Raw genomic sequence first — 24,150 nt, 5'->3', positions numbered from 1 at the left:
AATTAGTTGTTGGCCTCATGCAAGTTCCCTGCATTTTCTAATGGCCCTTGGCAACTGGGTAGTAATACATCACTCCCATAGTTAAGATACTCGATGCAAAGTTCAAACGAAATAATATTTCACTTACACCACTAAAACTGTACCCACGTCAACAAATATCTACAGATCACGAATTTCAGAGATGGTATTACTTCCTTCATAACTCAAGTCAAAAACCAGTTGATTGCATTTAGGGTTCTTGTTAGTGCATTGAAGCTATATAAGTGGGTTTCATATCGTGGATTCATTGTTGTTGTTTACTAGAGGTGATAATTACGATAACGTTTGTCATTTAGTTTGAACTTTGGACTCTTTGTTAGAAGAATGTTGAACTTGAAGGATCTCCTCAGGATCACTATCAGAAGTGAAACAGTTATCACGAGGGTCCTAAAAATTACAATGCTATACTATCATCTACAAATTTCAAATCGAACCGCATTCTTTAACGTTTATTTAAGCCTAGCAAAAATTCTAGATACAGGAAGAAGGAGATTAGCATCAGACTCTAGGACTGATCAGAAAAGTCATGTAACTAGCTAGGGTTAACTTATTAGATCAAATTAAATAACACTATCTTAAATAACTAAATTAATAAAAACGACTAAATAAAAAAATAGCAATAAAATAGTTAATACTACTAATGTGAATAATATCACAGAATATAAGTAGAAAATAACTAAAGTCGTGGTAAATAGTAAAGTTTAAAACAGAAACCATGTATTCGCTCAAAAATCTGTTAATAATGTCTTGATTTTATTATTTGTCATACTTAGCATAATGTCTTTTTTCAACTCTCTCATAAACATTTTCTTAAATGCTTTTTGAGCTCAATCAGCCTATCGCGACAATTAAATATACGCTCTTTGTTTCTATTATTTTATCTTTATCTCGTGCTTCGGGATAACTCTGAACCCTTTCTTGACATGTTCATGTAGCTTTCCTGTAGAGGGCGTATGTGTTTGCCTGTTTATTCACCACTTGTGCCTATGAGAAATAATTTACCAGGCAAGTGCAAGTGGCGTGTTTGAGATGCGAGTCTAGGAACGTAGTTTTTATATTAAAAACATTTATATTTATTTATGGTAAGGTTTGATTATTTCCTTTTAACGGAAGTTGAATTCATGCTACTTTGTAGTGTAGGTGCATTGTAAAATCATCAAATTAAAGTAAAACTTTTCATTTGTTTTTGACATTAGGCCTAAAAGCTGATCATTTCGCAATGAGGCGAAGAAGTATTGTAACTATAAGCAGTACTAGTAGTGATTCCGGGGAAAACCAGACGGTTGATGATTCACTAGATCAAGAAAACAGTCCATGTTCAAGTACTGATGCAAGTGAACAACGACTTTTTGAAACTAACGACCCTTCAGTAAAAGCTGGACCAGGTAACGAGTTGCAAGAGAAAATAGTTTGTTATGACGAACATGACAAAGTACAAAACATTAGCGATAATGCACTTAATAATTCATCACATATTAAAGTAATAACGGCTGAAGCTTCAAGAGGAGTTCAAGATTTTCATCGAAAGTTTCGCAAGATTCGTGTAATTAGACAGGCTTTGGAAGATGATGAACTGGAAACTCTCTTTGAAGTAGCAGCCAACAAATGTGGTCTTGTTGATGATGAAATTCGTCGAAAAGTGTGGCCTAAGTTAGCTGGTGTTGCTGTGTATGAAACTTCTCCTCGGCCAGATAGCAAAGTTTTAGAAATGCATCATTACTACAGTCAAGTTGTTCTGGATGTAAATCGTTCACTAAAGCGATTTCCACCCAGTATTGAAGCAAAACAGAGGTTGGCAATGCAAGATCAACTTGTGCTACTGATTATGCGAGTTTTGGTGAAATATCCGGATCTCCATTACTATCAAGGTTATCATGATATCTGTGTAACATTTTTACTTGTTCTTGGAGAAGAAATTGCTTTTAATGTAGTAGAAAAGCTTTCTACAACACACTTACGAGTCTTTATGGACAAAACCATGGAGCGAACGAATGAAGTTTTAGAATGTGTCTATCCTCTTCTACACAAAGTTAACCCAGTTCTGCATGACTTTCTCATCAAGTCGGATGTTGGAGTGATGTTCTGTCTGAGTTGGGTCATTACTTGGTATGGTCATGTACTCAATTGTTATAGTGATGTTGTACGTTTGTTTGATTTTTTTTTGGCAAGCCATCCATGGATGCCTTTGTACTTAGCTGCAGCAATTGTATTGCATCGTGAAAGTGAAATTATGAATCAGGATTGTGACATGGCATGCGTGCATTCCGTGTTATCAAAAATTCCTGATGACTTACCCTTTGAAGCCCTCATAACTAAAGCTTTAGATCTGTTTGATGCTTATCCACCTGAAGACCTAAAAGCTGAACAAGAAGTTATAGCCAGGCAACAAAAGCAACGAGAAACAGAATTGACAAGACGGCGATTGAAATTGAAACAAATGCAACAGAAGGGTCTTGTTTGTGGAACAATCTATTCACTGTGTGGTAACGTCACAGAATATTTTTCTGCAAAGTGGACTGTTCCCATAACTATGGCAGCAGCTGTTGTATTTTACGCAGTAATTTATCAATTCTATAATATTGAAAAGTGAGACCAAAGGAAGAATGCGTCATTTTAAACAAACTAATTCAGAAGTTTGAAGTGTACAAGAACTTTTTCATTAAAAATGGCTTAATTATATGTGATTTTTTTCTTTCCTAAATTAAAGATATGCAGAGAGTATTAACTGTTTCTGTATCAATTTCGAAACAGATTGACATCAGTAGTAAACTAAAGAAATATTTCACCATGAAAATAAAACATTAATGCATTAAGTAACAAAAGAAACAACTTGTTATAAATAATATGTTGATGCATAAAGTACTTGTGAGTTTTAAAGCCTTTGTATAATAAGACCCTGGTTGTATATATTCAAGAAGTTTTAGTTTTGTAAGCTATGTATAATTTTTTTTAGCTTTGTACGTAACAGTACTAGTGATTGCATGCTGTCATACTTGTAATATCTATAAAGAATGTCCAGGGTATGCTTTATCAAAATGAGATACTGCTACTTTATGACATTTTTGTAATGACAAAAAATGATATTTTTAGTTGCTTTTTGTAAGCCAGTTATGTTTGGTGTTTTTACAAGTACATATATACTTACCCATTTGGAGTATATAAGGCAATGTGCTGCTTGAAATATGTACCACCAGGCATAACAATAGAATCCGTCACACATGTTAGTGTAAGGTCAGTGACATCCCAAGTTGGAATATGTACCACCAGGTGTGTTACAATAGGATCAGTTCCACAGGTTTGTATAAGGTTAATGATATCCAAAGTTGGAATGTGTACCACCAGGTGTGATACAATAGGACCAATTCTACATGTTTGTGTAAGAGTAATGACATCTCAACATGAAATACATACCACCATGTGTGATACAATAGGATCAATTCTACATGTTTGTGTAAGGTTAACGACATCTTAACCAGTTCTTGAAACAAAAGAAAGAAATGTTGCAATTCAAACAATTAAAAATGTCTCAGTAAGAGTGTGACTTTGAAAGTATCAGGATGACGTGACTTTTCTGTTGCCTTTTAAATGACTTAACAGAAGAGTATGTGATCTGACACCAGATAAAGGTGTTAAAATAATCAAACACCAACTTTTAGTTGAATTGGAACTATAATATTTTATTAGAAGGTACATAGCATCATTGAAACTGGTTTTAAAATTAGTTATGCAGTGGCAAGAAAGTGTTTTGACAAAGTTCTTTGTGTGAAAGGCATGCATGTTACTTTTGTTTGTTGTTCTTTCCCATTGTCTATTTGGTGTCTATCTTTCAGTATCAGCATATTGTTTTGATGTTGCTTTAACATTCATCTCACTACCCCAAGTGATATGTATTCTTTGCTCTCTGTTATTTATAGCTGGCTCAATAACTGAGTAATATGTTTGAAGGCTTTCAGCTGTTCTTGTTGTTATGAATATTTCTGTAGATTGCTAAGATTTGGTATAAAACACTTCCTTTTAACACCATAGCCCCACAGAAAAAAATATTTTTTTATATGGGATCCAGTAGTGTGTTGGAAAAGACAACAGTAAACATTCCTTGACTGTTCCTTTCTGGTTATTTAAAAATAAAGAATGTGTCCTATGAATGAACACAGAATTCATTGTTTGTTTATTTTAATACCTGTTTAGATGAAAAAATAAAACCACCAGTGACATATTTCCAGACCATCTGTAATTTTAACCTAAATTAAGTTGATATTATTTTAGATTATTATTCATTTATCAGGAAATAGGGTGTGATATACATAAACCTCTAAATAAACATGTTGAAGTATGAATTTTTACATGATTTTTGATGTTTCTCTGACAAATCTGGTTACATTTACTTTAAATAGTTATTAAAAGATGTACAGGTTAAAAAATCAATTTAATTTTGAAAGGTGGAACTTTTTCATCAGAGCAAACCAGGAATACTGTAATGAAGAAAGTTCTACCTTTCAAAACTGTCTTGGTAATAGAGGTTTGTATTTTTGTGTCACTGTTACACTAGTGAAGTATATAACCAAAGGCATCTCTGCAAGCCATTACATAATCATATTACAGGACTTCATGTAAACTGGGGAATCTTTACAGTGATTTCTTCTTTAACTTGCTAATTTTTGTTATATGTTGACATTATTTTGTGTTATGTAAATCTGGCTCTAAATTCTCAAGATTGAAATTTGGGTACAGAACTTTGGTGCTCTTTTTTTTGTTCAAATGTGGATTGTGAGGAGGTAGATTTTAAGAAATGTCACACCTGCCACTTTAGTTTGCAGCTGAGCATAGAAGGGAAATACTATTTGCAACATGTTTAGAGTTTAAAATATTAAAGTCTGTTGTTGTACAAGTACATTAATTTCAAATACAAATATTGTGATGCAATATTGGATTTTTTTTGTAAAATGTATTGAAGGAAATAAAGATGGAGAATACTGAAAAATATTTTCTTAGTAAAGATAGGAGTATTATATTTACCCACGAGATGGCACTACGCATTTGTTAACGGCAAAGTATGCAATATTTAAAAAAAACGTATTGCGATTTGATACATAGTGTACAGAGTGCCCCAAAATGAATATACATATACAAATTTGAAAAACCTTTTTTAGTGTTTGAAATAATAAAATTTAAAAAATGCCCTAAAGTGGTTGTACTGAAGTTTATTATTATTATTACTTGCAGTATTTACCATGATTATTTATACTTTTTTTTAAATTACGATTTCTGAACTGGCACTGTTTTGATTGAAATGGCATTTCGTGTCCCCCCGAATTCACCCCGTTTAATCTTTATGTTTGGGTCTTTCAAACAAAATTCTGTAATAATAAAACGAGGGATGTGGAGGAACTTGAATTTCCTATCCGTGATGCTGTTATTCGTCCCTACAGCTGTGTTGGAGAACATGTTCTTAGAGTTAAGTTGATAATAGCTAATGTTGGAAGAAATTTAAAGGTTGGGTATATAAATAGAGGCCCCGGCATGGCCAGGTGGTTAAGGAACTAGACTCGTAATCCGAGGGTTGCGAGATCGAATTCCCATCACACCAAACATGCTCACCCTTTCAGCCATGGGGGCGTTATAATGTTACGGTCAATCCCACTTTTCGTTGGTAAAAGAGTAGCCCAAGAGTTGGTGGTGGGTGATGATGACTAGCTGCCTTCCATCTAGTCTTACATTGCTAAATTAGGGAAGGCTAGCGCAGATAGTCCTCGAGTAGTTTTGCGCGAAATTCAAAAACAAACAAACTGAAGAGGTTAAAGTAACCTGACCCTCCAGGGTAGACAAACATCAATACCCATACAGAGAGAGAGAACACAACCTCCTTTATCTTTCGTTTCCTTCCGACTCTGCCGTCCAACAAGGTTGTAGTCCAAATTTCAGTAGCAGACCTTACAGATCGGTTTTTCACAAAAACTGGAAAAACATTGAGCTAGTTTTAGGCCTAGTCTGTTAAATATAGAAACATAAGTTAGTGTTAGGTAAGACTTCTAAACGTAAATGATTTATATTTATTAATATTTAAACACACACCAGTACACGAACTACAGACCATCATTGGGACAACAGTAAGTCTTAGGACGTACAACACTACGGTCAGGGGATAGATACCCCTGGTGGATATAGCAGATAGCCCGATGTTGTAAGAAAACACAAACTACATGAAATTAAAAATCAATTTGGAAGAAATTTATGTTCATTTGTCATTTGTACAAAATTTGTTTTGGTAACTAACTGCAACATTTATTAACAAGTTTCGTTTGATTTAAAAAATATATATACTGTATATTTATCAGTTTTATTTTCTGTGTGACGTATTTCAGGTGTTGAATATTCAATTACTCTTAAAACTAGCATACTAAACTCATACCCCGAATTTAAATTACCAATATTATGCATAGGAAGTGGATTGTTTTGTTTGCTTTTGAATTTCGCGCAAAGCTACTACACGAGAGCCATCTGGATTAGCCGTTCCTAATTTAGCAGTGTAAGACTAAAGGGAAGGCAGCTAATCGTCATCACCCACCGCCAACTCTTAGGTTACTCTTTTACCAACGAATAGTGGGATTGACCGTCAAATTATAACGTCCCCACAGCTGAAAGGGCGAGCAAGTTTGGTGTGACGGGGGTTCGAACCTGCGATCCTAAGATTACGAGTCGAGCACTTTAACAACCTGGCTATGCCGGACCAGGAAGAGGAACCATGGAATAATGGAGGAGGATAGATATGTCACCATTGTCATCGGCCTGAGGGCCTGGTAGTTTAGTTGCTCGGCTCACAATCTATAGGTGGCGTGGGGATCTTAGAATATTATAGTTAATCCCATTATTCGTTGATAAATTAGTAACCCAAGAGTTGGTGATGGGTGTTATTGACTAGTTGTAGTTCGTTTGGTGAAATTAATCTATCATTTCTAAATTAGGAACGGCTATGTCAAATAGCCTTCGAGTAGCTTTATATGGAATTCAACCCGTTTGTTTGTGCCACAAGAAACCAAAATTAAATACAAGCCAAAAACGAAAAGGATTACCCATACTTATTAGTTGTAATGCGTTGATTCAGTCGTAATATCAATAATATCTCGTGAGATTTGCCAATCCCTAACTTAAGTAGATTTGTGTTACTCTAAGAATACAATATAATAAGAATAAAAAAACAAAAAAGAATAAAATAAATAAATTATATGCAGAGTGTCCGAAAAATGAATACACTAATAATAAAGTTGAAAAACTTCATTGTTATGTGAGATAAAAACAAACATTGAACATAATTACAAGTAATAATGTTGTAAGTTTTTGTTTGTTTGACGAACAAACTGTTAATGGAAGTTTTTTCCACACGTGCTACAAGAGCTCTTTATTCCACAACTCCTCACTTGTTACAAAGAGCTAACTTCCAACAGGATGAAGAACCAACCTACTTTCTTGAATTGTTAAAGTTATTTTTAAAACAAACTTTTCCATAGCATTAATGGTAGTAGAGGGCCTACCAAATGGCCTGCTCGTTTGTCCGATTTAACCCCTTTACATTTTCACCTCTAAAATTTTCTTGAGACAAAAGTTTATTATAACAAATCAAAAGAACTTGAATAATTGAAAATCGGATTCGTGATTCTCTTATCCATTCTTACTGCTGTTTTGGAAAATGTTTTCTCAGAATTTGAACATAGAAATAGGTTAATTGTAGCAAATGAGCCCCGGCATGGCCGTGGGGGCGTTATAATGTCGCGGTGAAACTCACTATTCGTTTATAAAAGATTTTTGTCGGTGGGTAGTGATGACTAGCTGCCTTCCCTCTTGTCTTACGCTGCCAAATTAGGGACGACTGGTGCAGATGGCCCTCATGTAACTTTGTGCGAAATTCGAAACAAACAAAATTATAGCGAATGATGGAAGACTTGTAGAAGTCTATTCATTATTAATTTGTTTGTTTTGGAATTTCGCACAAAGCTACTCGAGGGCTATCTGTGCTAGCCGTCCCTAATTTACCAGTGTAAGACTAGAGGGAAGGCAGCTGGTCATCACCACCCACCGCCAACTCTTGGGCTACTCTTTTACCAACGAATATTGGGATTGACCGTCACATTATACGCCCCCACGGCTGGGAGGGCGAGTATGTTTAGCGCGACGCGGGCGCGAACCTGCGACCCTCGGATTACGAGTCTCACGCCTTACGCGCTTGGCCATGCCAGGCCCCTTCGTTATTAAAACTTACAAACCTTCTACTTGTATTTATATCCAATTCTTGTTGTTATCCCAAATAATAATTAAGTTATTCAACTTTATTCTTGGTATATTCGTTTTCAGACACCCTGTAATGAAAATTATAAGTTTTTTATCCAGTACTGTTAACCTAACAAAAAAGAAATAACATAACCTACTTGCAAAACAGATAAGAAAAGAACAAAATTAATTAAGGGTATTCAAACTAATTAAAATAAAGTACAGAACAATGTTTCGACTTCCTTCGGTCACCTTTAGAATATATATTTACTTAAAGTGGACTTCTCGTCATTATGGAAAGCTAACAGTCTACACTGTTAGTCGTAACTGAGGTAATATTTCATGAGAAGGCACATATTTCAAATTATGAAGATTACCTGGAAAATATTTAGATATGAAAAAAACAACAACAGTGTACTCACTTAAATTGCCTACCCGATAGGTCATCGGTAAGTTTATAGTGTTGAAAGCTAAACTCCCCCAAAGTGGACAGATAGCCCAATGTGTTGCTAGGCGCAGATGAAAGAAGACACTAAAAAGATTTATATATACAGACATATAACGAGCCGCGATGAATACGGCAATACTGTTTGTTTTGGAATTTCGCACAAAGCTACTCGAGGGCTATCTGTGCTAGCCGTCCCTAATTTAGTAGTGTAAGACTAGAGGGAAGGCAGCTAGTCATCACCACCAACCGCCAACTCTTGGGCTACTCTTTTACCAACGAATAGTGGGATTGACCGTCACATTATAACGCCCCCACGGCTGGGAGGGCGAGCATGTTTTGGCACGACTCGGGCGCGAACCCGCGACCCTCAGATTACGAAGCGCACGCCTTAACGCGCTAGGCTATGCCAGGCCTACGGCAATACTACTGTAATAGTTACCTAAAGAGCATTAGCAAAAATTATATGTAATTTGTCTTCGTTCAAAATATTTTCTGTAGGTTTTGAATTTCGCGCAAAGCTATTGAAGGGCTATCTGCGCTAGCCGTCCATAACTTAGCAGCTGGTCATCACCACCTATCACCAACTCTTGGGCTACTCTTTTACCAACTCATAGTGGGATTAACCATATCATTATAACGCTTCCCACGGCTAAAAGGACGAGTATAAACATGCTCGTTTGACATGACGGGGATGCGAACCTGTTACCCTCAGATTATGAGTCGCACGCCTTAACCCACGTGGCCATGCCGAGCGAGGTTAGTTCAGAGACGTAGGCCTATTCATCATAACTTGTAGGTTATAGATTTGAATAAAGTATTTGAATTTGTTAAATATTTATAGTTGAATATGTTTTTTATCTAAACAGTACGTATTAAAATATTTTTAGGTGATTTTCTGGGTACTTAAGTTAAAAAATATCGCATCTCTGAATACTGCACAATATTAAAAAATCAAATATGAGCTCAATAGGTTCATAATACGAGCACATGAAGATAAAATACTTCCGTTAAATCCGATGTCTTACCACTAACAGCGCACACATATAATGCTATATAACACGATGTAGCAGTTACTGTTACTAGGTCGTCGCTCGAATTAGAAATTGGCCTAAAGTTCGGAGAATAGAAAAGTTTGAAATTGGTATTATCCTTTGTCAAGTTTTACTTCTTTCAGTGTGGACTTTTAAATTACATTATTAGCTGCACAATCCTGCTTAACAAATGAAATAATCACGTCATCGTCTAGGGATATCATAACGAGGTAAGGCTTAGGGAATCTTAAAAATTATACATTGAACTGAAATTCGTGTAAAAATATTTTTGAAGTAAGCAATTTACCTTGTACCATAAGTAAAGTAACATTATAAGAGTAATAGATAAAATCGTGTCTGTAGCAAACTTACCATAAGGTGGGAGACAAGAATATCTGAGGAGACATTTAAGCAGTACTCGACAGGGGGAGTTACCTTAGTGTATTTTATTAGCTGTTCTTATAACGTATTCTGTTTTGATCAGGTGTTGATGTTAATAAACATAGCTTGCAAAATAACATCATCGGCGTGTTATTTATTTATTAATACAATAAAACTAATATGAAATATTATTAATATTAATACTATTTTTTATTTTACGATAAATAATTTTAGAAATATCATTAAATAGTAAATAGTTTCAAACTAAGCAGGAATGTAAGTCGGTTAAATTGAAGTAAGCTAACTTTGTTACTAACTCGTCAGCGTGAAATTTTAAAACTTAGAATTAACCCTCAAAACCTTTCATGATTAAGATGATAAAAGACGGAATGATCACATGTTAAAAACAACAGTGAATCGTAACTAGTTGCAACACTTGAAATTCTTTTAGACAAGATTAGAGTAAATTAAGTTAATTTGCAAGATTTTTTTACTTTTTATTAGCAATATTTTGTGCGCTAGCAATACCAAGCCTGGGGCGCGCGTATACCCAGTTCGATTTTGTTACTCGTCAGGATCTCTACCAGTTTCCCCTCAAATTAATTTAGACATGATTAGAGTAAATTAATATACGAGACTTTGGGCGTGGTCAAATGCATTATCCAAAGGATTTGACCTCCTGTATCCAAAACTGTAATTATGTTTTAAATCAATGAAGATTGACAGGGCAATGAGATAAAAGTTTGTACATGGAAAACTTAAAATTTATTTTGAATCAATAAAGAAAGCAACAAGAACCAATACATAATTCAAAATAGAAATCCAAAGAACAACCACCCATACTGGACTATACATTCCCTGGGACTCAACACGCGACACAAAACAAAAACTCAACACATTAAGAAACCAAATAAACACAGCCACAAAACTATACTCACTCGATACAATTAATGATTAAATCAACACTTCACCAACATCAACAAATTTCCTTCAAAACACGTTGAAAAAGTATACACGCACACACCTTGACCAACAACACAGTCAACAACAAACAAACAATAATAAATTAAATGAAACAACTAACTACAAAACCTTGCACCAGGGGTCGCCAAACGGCTCTCAGTCCCCAAACGAAATATTACATCCATCCAGCCCCTGGTGGTCCTAAAAAAGAATTCATATTTGTAACTTAATGTGGTCCTCCATCCACTAACAGATATGGGCACTTGCCCCTCTGCGGAAAGAGGTTACTGACCCCTGCCTTACACTGTTGCATACTGTATATTTCTGATATTAGCAATAAAATAACCAACATTTGGAAAAAAAACAACAAAAATTTATAACAAAACTAAACTCCACACTATGTAAAAACTACACTGACAAACACAACACCAACATTATTTATAAAATACAATTCAATAACTACCACGACTTCCATATTGTAGAAAGAAGCAGAAAAATGGAAACCAGATACAAAGAACACACACACAAAAAAACACCTTCACACATTTTTGAATCCTGCAAATCAAATAAGCACAACATTACCATAGAAAAAACTCACACACTAAATAGGAAAACAAATACAAACAAACGTAAAATCAAAGAAACCCTATTTATACAAGAACTCAAACCAATATAAAGGAACACTTTTATACCTGTACTAATTAATATGAGTCCGGCATGGCCATGTGGTTAAGGCACTCGACTCGTAACCTGAAGATCGCGGATTCGAATCCACTTCACACTAAACATGCTCGCTCTTTCATCCGTGGGGAAGTTGTAATGTAACGGTCAATCCCACTATTCGTTGGTAAAAGAGTAGCCCAAGAGTTGGCGGTAGGTGGTGGTGACTAGCTGTCTTGCCTCTAGTCTTACACTGCAAAATTAGGGACGGCTAGCACAGATAGCCCTCGAGTAGCTTTGTGCGAAATTCATACTAAACTAATTATTAACTTAACATCTAGCTGTAACGCTCCATACATTCCCGTACCCGTTTATATTCTCGTTCCCAAGACATGTGCCTGGCAACGGTCAGTTGCAAATTCTCTCTTTGTTAATGTGAAGATGACCTAAAAGATCGAAACGTTGTTCTCTACTTTATTAGTAAAAGTGTTAAAAAGTTTTAATACCCATACCAGCCGTTCTGAGATACGTTCTGCCAAACATGGTTGTATTAAGAAAAAATCTGGTTCAGGAAAACTTTTAATAAATGGTTGTTCCCATGTAGTTACCCCCCAATTGAATGGACTTGAAAATATTTTAACCAGATTATCGTTATTATTACAATAATTAAATTAAATTAAAGCTGCTACAGTTTAATTCTTTTTTTCTTTTTTTTCACGCTTGGCCAACATATCAACCACACTCGAGTTTAACGTTGGACTCGTCTGGTTCTGTCTAAGAAATTTTACGTAAATGAACAGGGTTATTCACTCCTTGTGTTCTGACGTGAGTGGGTGTCAGCTCTGGGGGTTAAAGCTATCAGGTTGATGTATCTCAGGACGGCTGGTATGGGTATTAATATTTTTACCAAAATAAAACAAAGAACGACGTTTCGACCAGTATCAGTTTGATGGTTACGTTTTGAAACTTATACATGTTATTACAAGGAGTAGCTTAAAGTTTGGTAGTATTTCGTAGGGTCGGATGAATCAGTATATTTTAGTGTACGAGCAGAATTGAAATAAGTGTCCAAGATGAAATTTTGTGCTAATTTTGTTATGATTTATTGAAAGCATTTCTTTAAGATTCACAAGAACTGGCACTTACACTCATCATATTACAAGTATGTACATCACACATGGAATTTATCATATATTATTGTACTGATTCAAACATACTATCAAAGTCTATTTACTTAGAAACGATTTTTGAAGTGTAGGCTCAGGATTAAAAAGCCCTACTATTACTGTGACACAAAATGTTGGTCCGAATGATGTCCGCTCTGTTCCAGGACACATGTATTTGTCATCGATGTTTGGATGAATAAATTGAATTAAAATAACAAAAAAATGTGATTAGGTCATTTGAGGAGAGCATTGCTTATATGTACAACATTAATAGATCAAACGTGGCCTAGTTATTAATGTGACCGGTTGTTAATTCGAAGGTTATTGGTTTGCGTCCCGTTGCTGCAAAAGTGCAACCCGCATTTTGAGACTGTAATTGCTCTATAAGAATGACGGTCAAATCTCACCATTTTATTAGAGTAGCCCAAGAGTTAGCGGTTTATACTGTGAAATAATTGCTTTCCCTCTCGTCAATCAGTTCAAAATTAAAGACGGTTGCACAGAAAGCTCTTATGCAACTTTGCGCGAAAATCCGAAAATAAACTTAGTTGATGACTACACCTAAGTAGAAACATTTGATTAATGAATATGCTTAATTATAAACATCTGACTGATGACTATACTTAATTAGAAACATCTGATTGATTACATTACCTAATTAGAACCATCTGATTGATGACGTTACCTAATTAGAAACATTTGGTTGATGACGTTATCTAATTAGAAACATCTGATTAATTACGTTACCTAATTAGAAACATCTGATTGATGATGTTACCTAATTAGAAACATCTGATTGATGACGTTACCTAATTAGAAACATTTGGTTGATGACGTTATCTAATTAGAAACATCTGATTAATTACGTTACCTAATTAGAAACATCTGATTGATGATGTTACCTAATTAGAACCATCTCATTGATTACGTTACATAATTAGAAACATTTGGTTGATGACGTTACCTAATTAGAAACATCTCATTGATAACGTTACCTAATTAGAAACATTTGGTTGATTACGTTACCTAATTAGAAACATCTGATTGATGATGTTACCTAATTACAACCATCTCATTGATTATGTTACCTAATTAGAAACATTTGTTTGATTACGTTACCTAATTAGAAATATCTGATTGATGACGTTACCTAATTAGAAACATCTGATTGATGACGTTACCTAATTAGAAACATCTGATTGATGACGTTACCTAATTAGAAACATTTGGTTGATTACGTTACCTAATTAGAAACATCTGATTAATGACTTTACCTAATTAGAAACATTTGATTGATTAGTATACCAAATTAGAAACATCTGATTGATGACTTTACGTCTTTACCTAATCAGATTAGAAGGATAAACAGGCACAAAGGTCGTGTCAGTGTGTAATTTTTTATTTATGTGATTTTAAAAAATTCACATTGTTTTTCAAGCTTATACAAAAAGTGCAATATTATTGTTGAAACAGCTTCAAAAATGCGTAGATCAGTATGCTGAAAGAATGCGACCGATATGACTGTTTCATTAGTGACACATTTAATGTAAACGTTTGAGATGTCCAAGCAGATACTGGAACAAGTTATACTGTTGTTATGCTAGAAGATTTGTCTTTTGTATAGTTCTATCAGTGTCCTGTATAGGAGAAAAAATATATTATTTTGAAATCATTTATGTGTTAATTCACATTCAATATTTACTGCGATGTTTTCATTAAGTCCATCATTGGATCGGTCACAGCGATAAGTTTAGACTTAAAACCATAACACCCGGGGCTCTATTCGTTGATAACCCAACGTACAGCTTTACGCTAAAAAAAACAAACGAATCTACGTTGTTTATTACAGTATAAACTATTATTGTTTAAACTATAATTAACTTGAAAACTGTTTTGTCAGTGATTAAATTTTAATTTTTTTATTGCTTTTAGATAAAAAAAAAAACACATGGGACGGGGACTGTTTGCGTTGTGTTCGTCGCGAGAAAAGAGTCCTGGGTTGTAGTGTCATGAGCCTTCAAACATTCCATATATGCTATAACAATTACCAGTTACCTCTGTAAGTTGTTGACAGATACTGGCTATGCGATGGCGCCACCTGCTGTTCTGTCGTCAGATGAAGAAAAAAGGCAGATATTTCGAGTATGTCTTTTCCAGCAATTAGAAAGAATAGATTTAAACTTTTATTTTTTACGCTTGACACTAGTAATATAAGTTACATGATATTTACACCGAACTATCTAGCTTTTAATTTTCAAGTAGTATGCAATATTTACAATATGCTTTAATGTTTTTGTTCTATGAAAATTCACATTTGTACACACACACATACATATATATATATTTATTTTCTTATGTACGTATGCCTAACCTCACGCTCTCCCGCGTAGATTTTTTTTTAAAATTTCGCGCAAAGTTACTCGAGGGCTATCTGTGCTAGCCGTCCCTAATTTATAAGTATAAGGCTAGAGGGAAGGCAACTAGTCATCACCACCCACCCCCAACTCTTGGGCTACTCTTTTTCCAACGAATAGTGGAATTGGCCGTACATTATAACGCCCCCATGGCTGAAAGAGCAAGCATGTTTAGTATGACGGGATTCGAACCCCCGACCCTCGAATTACGAGTTGAGTGCCTTAACCACCTGGCCAAATTCGAATGGACAAACAATTGTAACAATTGAGGGGCCAGGGTTTTGGGGACAGTCAAAACAAAAGTAATGGATAAAAAAAAACGGACCAAAATTAAATACTTTAGCGATGAATAGTTGAGAAAACAATTGAATATGTTCCCTTGTTTATGTTGTTCTTCGCTTCGATCATCCATCTGTTACCTCGTGTTTGCCTATATAAGGTTTGATACAAACATACCACTGTTCCTGTTTTACACGTGTACGTCCTTTAACAAAGGGTCATGTGAATATGAGTCACAACCCTAGAACTTTGACATATTATTTAAAACAGACTGTGGTAACGTAGAAGGTCACTACGAACTACATCTTGTTAAGCTTTCTTTGAAGGTTATGTTTCTAGTGTTTAAATAAATGCACATATGTGTTATTGTATCCTGTATTTTTTTACATATTTTTCTGCGAGAAACGTTACATACTTATTTTAAGAGACCATGTTTAGTCACGGAACTAGCAAAAGGAGAGTGCCATGCTAATTCTTTCTCTTAATTTGACCCTATACATACTATAGCTAGATATATATTTCCCTATATTCACTTACGAGACAAGGATAAGAGAACATGTTTTCCTAGTTAAGAATTGTAAAAATGATTGCAGGTGTTTTGTTTTTAATGTTGTATAAAGTAATCAAAATTATGATTTTTAACAGCGGGATATGGATGGAACAGTAATTTAAGGTCTCACATCTGATTTATTGTTTAATAAAGTTTTCTTTCGTTCTTTATTTTTTCAAAAACTAAACGCAAGAAACGATTTAATCACGTGGTAGAGTATGACAGTTTTAAAAATATAAACTTGTTTGGTTTTCTCAGCTCAAGTGTTTATAAGCATGTAGACTTATCGTTGAACCACCAGAGGGCGAAAATAGGAATAGTTAAATAATTAAGAGTAACAAAAATGTGGAAACATAAATTTTAAGAAAATACGAATTAAAATAAAATTGAAAATAAGATTTTAATTCTTTATACGTGAAAATCAGAGAAAGCGTTAATTAAAACGAGAATTGATTGTCATTATAAGTTGTAGACTTGTTGCTGAGTTACAAACGTAGTAGTAATTAAATAACTGAGAATAACAAAAACCTGGAATCATAAATTAAAAAAACGGAAATAAAATGAAAAGGGCGAGCATGTTCGGTGACGGGATTCAAACCTGCGACTCACATCTTACGAGTATAAAACCCTAACAACGAGCCCATGCCAAGTTTGTATAAGGTTCAGTTAGTGGCGTTGATAATAGTGTACATTAAATTAATTTCAAGCTTCATAGAATATCAGGGGCAGATGTGGAGGGGAGTGTGTGTGGCTAGCCACTACCTTTTTATATTGTTTAAAAATTGTGTCACATTAAAATGTGCTAGTTAATAATACATTTTCAAAAATGTGACAATTTTTTAAAAACAGTATAAGGGGAGAGCTGGGGTAGCTAGCCCCCCAACCTTAAATTCGTTACTTATATGTAAGTCCTCACAATCTTTAAATAAACGTTTAAAATTACAGCCTTTTACAAACACGAATGTTGTATTTAAAACTCGGTCTTACAACGAAATGTTACAACAAGCAGTAGATAACATAACAAGATAAGGCTTAGTAGAAATAAGCTTCTGTTGAGATGCTGGAAACAAACGAACGAAACTTGACAGTGTAGTGAATGTGGTGTATTAATGTTCGTTTGGTATTCTGATGGTCGAGTGTGCTGTTTGGATCAAATGAAGTCTAAGCTTCTTATTTCTTTTTTCTTCAACTTTGTTTTCAATTTTTATTAAATACTTGAATGAACCATTATTGTTTTCTTAAGCCACTTTTTTATTGTGGCTGGTTCTTTGTCTTCCACGTTTTACCTCGTGACTCTCAGAAACACATTATCTTTTAAAACATCACGTGCTTATAGCCCATTAATACTCCAGCTATCACACCGTGAGATATTTAATCTGGATTAACAAATACTGACCTTGGCTCCAGTAATATATTCATGTGATCTTAAATGATGTATGTATGATCTGGAAGACGTGATAAGTGAATATTGTTATTTACCAACATAAAAGAATTTTCGAACGAAGCATTTATACGTATGAAAAGCTTTCAAAAGTTTTTGTTTTAACAACGTTGCTACCACAGGGATCACCGACAATAAAATTAGACACAGATATATGTATAGCAAAACGATCAGGTGTATGAAATTTTGGACGGGTGTGGCCTATCGATTATCGTACCGAACTGTGAACTCAACGGTCATTAGTTCTTGTCGCGTTACCTCAAAATCGCCTCTGTAGATGAGTTATAAGAGTGACGGTCAAATCGTATTGTTGGATTAGAATAGCCAAAGAATTGGCGGTGGGCATTATTGACTAGCTTCCTATTCTCTAGCCTAATACATCTAAATTAGGGACGGCTAGCACAGTTAGTCTGTGAGTAGGTTTTTGTGAACTTCAACAAAGAAACAACTATGAAATGTTGTTCCATCGCACTAATTTAACTGTTTTCAAGCTGCAATGTACAAAACACCAACGCGTTTTCATAACTTGTCTACTGAAAAACAAGACAGCGAGTATAGAGTAGGTGGCAGCACTGTCTAGGTAGGAATGGTTCTGATCGTTCACTGAAGTGTTATTTACTTCAAGAACCATTTGAAATAAGTTGCTTGTTTGATGGTAGAAGTGATACAGTGTGTGTTTCTTATAGCAAAGCCACATCGGGCTATTTGCTGTGTCCACCAAGGGGAATCAAACACCTGAGTTTAGTGTTGTAAATCCATAGACTTACCGCTGTCCGAGCGGGGGACATGTGTTACAGAAACGGGTTTTAACTTTCTACAGGTTACGATATAGTGCTATAACCGTAAATATCATTTCAAGGGGAATAAACTCCCACTTTTGCAATGACAGAATACCTCTTTTTTTTTTTCTTTTAAATACCCCCCCCATGCGTACCTCATATTGCTTCCTATTTACCTTTGGAACCAAAATTGTGTTATAGTTAACGGTGTTCGAATCGAGTTACAACTTAGTGTTTGACTGGCTTTGAAAAGTTAATGTTGATCTGTATAAGTACTAACGATAAAGGAGTGACGTAAAAGACGATACGGCACGTATTAACGTTCGTTTTGGTGCTTTTTGTTTTTTCTCGATGTGGGTGCGAAGTTGGCACGAGTAATTTGAAACTGGTAATAGGAGTTGAGTTATATGATAAGACAAAATGATTCAGTATTTAACACGACTTATTACGATGCTCTTTGAAAGGTAATCTACCATAAGGGCCTGATATGATCTGGTGGTTAGGGGCGCTCGACTCATAATTTGAGGGTCGTGGGTTCGAATCTCTGTTTGTGCGGTTGCTGATTGGGCCAACCACCTGAGTGTGGAAAAAAAAAGGCTTACAAAATTACCGGCAGACCGCAAACTAGTTAGGTTTTGTTTGTTTGTAGTTAAGCACAAAACTACACAAAGGGCTATCTGTGCTCTGCCCATCACGGGTATCGAACTATTTAGGATTCAGGTCGTAAACAATTTTTATAAAAATATCTCTAATATCCCCTTCTTTACGAGAAAAACTTTCATCGCAATAAGAGTATAAACATTTGTACATTAATGTTAGCAAATCATAATTTTCGCTGTTTAACAAAGTTCAGATCACATGGTAACTTTAAATAAGTTTAATTTGATTTAAGCTTTTGTGTTGATTACCAGAAAGGTGAGGGTCATATTCCGACTTTAAAAACAAAACAAGATTAACCAGAACATTAGAAACAAAATATTTATGTCGGTGCGTGCTGCTTACTGGCTGCCATCCCTTTTGTCTACTCAGAAGTTTGAATTAGCGGCGGCTGTATGTGAACCAACGAGTCTATGATCTAGTCGTTTAACTGTATCTGAACCTTAGAGTCTATGACCTAGTCGTGTAGCTCGTGCTGTTCAAGTTGAAGTGTCATCTATGAATCATAACACACTGAACGCGTATGAGGAAACTGTGGATTCGTTTCTAGCTTAAAAAACAAACAGATGCTCACATTTTGGCGTAAGACAAAAACTACGTACAGACATTATCATAGAAAATATGTTCAGCCAGTACTGAATAAATGACAAGAAAAACAAAACTGTTAAAAATGTCAAGTTTGTTGTAGTGATAACTTTCACGTTTCTTTAATTTTTACCTAGAAAACCTCTCCAGTGGCATAGCGGTATGTTTGTGGATTCACAGCGCTAGAAACCGAGTTTCGATACTCGTGGTGGGCAGAGCACAGATAGCCTTTTATGTAGCTTTGTGCTTAATTCCAAAAAATCAAACAATCAATCACCTACAAAAAAGAAATGCATGGTTTAAGAAATGTCGCTACATACGACACACATAAACATATTTTAATCTCTTTATAATTTAATGCATTGCTTCAAATCTTTGTTTGTTAAATATGTTGTAATTCCCTTTTATTTTGTATAAAGTTGCACGCGCTTCTTAATTTGTTAACCTTCTGTATCACAATGGTCAGCTTGGGGATTTGCAACACTAAAATTCTGAATTCAATCATTGCTGTAGACACTGTGTGCAGCTTTGTACTTTACTGTTCTACCTATTGTGCTTGTTTTAAAATGTTTGCCTACACCAAACAAGGACTGTCTGGACATAACTGTCCGAATTTGAACTCATAAGTTGGCAGTAACTGCCAACTCTTGGGCTACTCTTGTCTGACCGAATAGTAAGATTTGATTTCACTCTTATATCACATCCATTGTTCCAAAAGTGCGGAGCGAGATTTTGCGGTAACAGTAAACCAATCATGAACTCTTGGATTCACATTGTGAGTTCGCTTGTCACCAGGGCACGCTAAATTCTGTGTTTGTGTATAGTAAAACTGTTCCATATTTCTTGAGCACGTACACGAGCCTTCAGAGCTAATGGCCAACGATCACGTAGTCTGTATGACATCATCATAATGACATAATTTAATTAATACTACAAAGAAAGGTGGAGCCACATCTCCCTCTTTCATAGTTTATTTTTATCGTGATTACTGTATGAAATGTATTTTTGTTAGGGTTTTCAGTTGATGTGGTACAAACATGTTTGTTGCTTTTATTTTGTTAAATGCTTAGTGGGCTGTCTGCACTTGTATACCGTGCGGAATCAATCCCCTGATTTTAGCTCTGTAACTCCGTAAGCTTACTGTTAGTTAACCCACCGGAGGACTCACGAGCAGTGTTGATATATATCCTGTTCACTTCGGGTTCTTGATATGTACATGAGTGGCTCCATTACACTCTCATAGGCCTAATGTGCATGCGTATTACGCTGTCTGTGATAAATATTATTAAGTTAAAATGTTATTACAGTTATTTTCAACCATTACTAAAACTTTTATTGGAATGTTCCGAGTTGACGTCAAGGAACTTTGTATTTTGCGAAGTATGTGGAACAAGGATTAGATATAAGTACAGGTGTACCAGTTAATAAACTATGTAAGTGAATCAGTGAAGCATAAATAAAGTGTTTTTGTGAATTATTTGTTTTCAGTCACTTAATCGATCAAACGTGAAGTACAAATAGTTTATTCTTACTTTAGTCTTGGTGTTGAGCGTCACTTCTTGAGTTACTTAGATCTACAATTAAAAGGTGTACCCTGTTAAGGAGAAAATAAAACAATTTGTTGTCGTTACGTGGACTGGACCTTGAAATATTTTAACCGAACTTTGAAGTATTTTTACCAGATAATTAAAACAACAACAACGAAAGAACAACCTTACAACATCATTGTATTATCTGAAAGATAAAGTAAAATATAAGTTAAATGAATTATGTAATTACCGACGTTTACTGTGTGTGGTTTTAATAATTTTCACATTTCCTTTTTCAGAAGCTGGGTTAGGCTTAGCGATTAGCACGAGTGCTGCGATTTGACAGTCAATTCTTTCAACCCTCTATCGAACGTATTGTGAACATGCGATGAAAAAATAAAATTTGAAGTTCTAACTTAAATAGGTTTGTATTGCATGAATAAAATATATTTTTATGAAATAAATATGTTTTGGTAAACTGCTTTACTCAGAAGTAACATTGGAACTAACAAGAATATTTCCACGGTTTATTTAGATTGTTACCTGTCAGTTACAACACTGAAACGAAGCATTTTAATCTTGTTAAGTAACAACGGTTTGTTAACTGTGAGTTAATAAGGTGCAGGGTCAGTTTGGTTAAAGGCAGACGAAGTCTTTGTAACAGCGGTCACTGTTGACTGGTGACCTTCCCTGTAGTCACGAGGTTATAAGTGAGACCACACTCTACAGACCAGGATGTTCTAGGTACCTATTTGTGGATGGAAAACTCGAATTTCTTTATGAATGCTTATTTGTTTTGAATTTTGCTCAAAGCAACACGAGGGTTATCTGCGCTAACCGTTCCTATTTTAGCAATGTAAGACTAGAGAGAAGAGAGAAGGCAGCTGGTAATCATTACCTACCGCCAACTCTTGGGCTACTCTTTTACCGACACATTATAACGCCCTCGTGACTGAAATTCAAATTGCGAGAAATCCAAAAAAAAAGAAAGAAAAAACAACCAATACAGTCCTACTACTTGTAGGTTTATATATTGTCACGTATATTTCAAACAATACAGTCCTACTTCTTGTAGATTTATATACTGTCACGTATATTTCAAACAATATAATCCTACTTCTTTTAGGTTTATATATTGTCACGTATATTTCAGGATCGATGTTTACTGGTAGAAAATAAACACGTAATTAATAAAACGATAGGTACATTTAAAGGGAAGATAAGAAAGTGTCTTATATATTAAATAAAGCAACAAGTACATTTAAAGGGTGCCCGGCATGGACAGGTGGTTAAGGTAATCGGGTCGCGGGTGCGAAACCCCGTCACACCAAACATAATCGCCCTTTCAGCCGTGGGGACGTTATAATGTGACGGTCAACCCACTATTCGTTGGTAAAAGAGTAGCTCAAGAGTTGGCGGTGGGTGGTGATGACTAGCTGTCTTCCATCTAGTCTTACACTGCTAAATTAAGGACGGCTAGCGCAGATAGCCCTCGTGTAGCTTTGCGCGAAATTCAAACCAAACAAAGAAATATTTAAAGGGAAAATAAGAAATTGTTGTATACATCGAATAAAGCAACAAGTACATTTCTCAGCCAAACTGCCAATTTGTCTTTACCACGCTAAAATTTGGGGTTCAAATCCCTGTGTTGAACAGAGTGCAGATTATGTAGTTTTGCAATAAAAAGGAAGAACAGTTTGTCGGTTTACAAATAGTAACCCCCGCTAGTATGTCTACGGATTTACAACGCTAAAATCAGGGTTTCGATACCCCTCGGTGAGCTCAGCAGGTAACCCAACGTGGCTTTGCTATAAGAAAACACATACAAGTGGTAACGACACATTAGTAACTTGTAATTTTTATGAATTACATGGATGAAAGAACCATGAAGTATGCAATGCACTCAATTCACGTACAATTTGTCGTAAGTTCTCGACAGTTTACGTTAAATTGTAAGTTACATTTGGTGACTTGGGCTAGTGACAACAAACTAGTCATCGGAAGCGATGTTAAAATTGTAACAATTGTGATGAAATCGAAAAACTTTTATAACGTTTGTACGTTAAGCCTATTTTTTGATTCTCTGTATCGTTTGGATTGCTGCCTCTTTTTTGTGTTGTAGAAATAATAGCCACGCAGCCCTCTATACTATTATATTATACACTAAAACCTGTCTAAGCCGGAAACTGCATAGGGCGGAAACCTGTACAAGCTAGAAATATCAAAATTTTGCAGCATTATCGTAAGATTTTTCTTATAAAAGGCCCTCTATATGGCGGAACCTGCGTAACGTGGACAGAAAACTATCTTTCACGTACTTCATCTATCAACAAGTAGGATTAGAACCTGAATAAGGCAGATAAATTTTTTTTGATTAAATATTAATTTTTTTTAAATATTAATAAATTCTCGGACATTTTGTTACAGTAAGTATTGGTTAAATATATCTGTTCTTTTTTCTGCCGTCATTCTTCTGGTGGTCGCTATTCGAAAGAACGATTGACTGTACTTTTGGTCGCGTTTGCTGATGGAAAACTAGAGAAACCAAGCCCAGCGTGGCGAAGTGGGTCGAGGCATTCGACTCGTAATCTAAGGGTCTCGGGTTCGAATCCCGGTCGCACCAAACATGCTCGCCCTTTCAGTCGTGGGGACGTTATAATATGATGGTCAATCCCACTATTCGTTGGTAAAAGAGTAGCCCAAGAGTTGGCGGTGGGTGGTGATAACTAGCTGCCTTCCCTCTAGTCTTACACTGCTAAATTAGCCCTCGTGTAGCTTTGTGCGAAATTCAAAAACAAAAACGAAAACAGAGAAATCATGGGTAATAAGGAAAAATGAAAATCCGCGTTGTTTCAAAAATTTAAGAAAGAATCAACCTCCTGTGGAATGGAAAGCGAATAATAATAAAGCCTGGATGACAAGTGTTATATTTGAGGAAATTTTGAACAAATTAAACAATAAAATAG

The 24,150-nt window shown here is 35.3% G+C and overlaps 1 pseudogene across 1 annotated transcript; it reads left to right on the top strand.

The window, feature by feature from the left end:
• Nucleotides 1-975: 975 nt before the first annotated feature.
• On the top strand, nucleotides 976-5,020 carry LOC143244196 (TBC1 domain family member 20 pseudogene; annotated as a pseudogene). Its single transcript, XR_013024944.1, has 2 exons — nucleotides 976-1,121; nucleotides 1,236-5,020. The product of XR_013024944.1 is annotated as a TBC1 domain family member 20 pseudogene (transcript).
• The last annotated feature ends 19,130 nt before the right edge of the window (nucleotides 5,021-24,150 follow it).

Source organism: Tachypleus tridentatus, chromosome 2, assembly GCF_004210375.1.
Source record: "Tachypleus tridentatus isolate NWPU-2018 chromosome 2, ASM421037v1, whole genome shotgun sequence".
Taxonomy (NCBI): Eukaryota; Metazoa; Arthropoda; class Merostomata; order Xiphosura; family Limulidae; genus Tachypleus; species Tachypleus tridentatus.
Note: the sequence above shows the minus strand (reverse complement) of the source record. Positions and strands in the feature narration are given on the sequence as shown.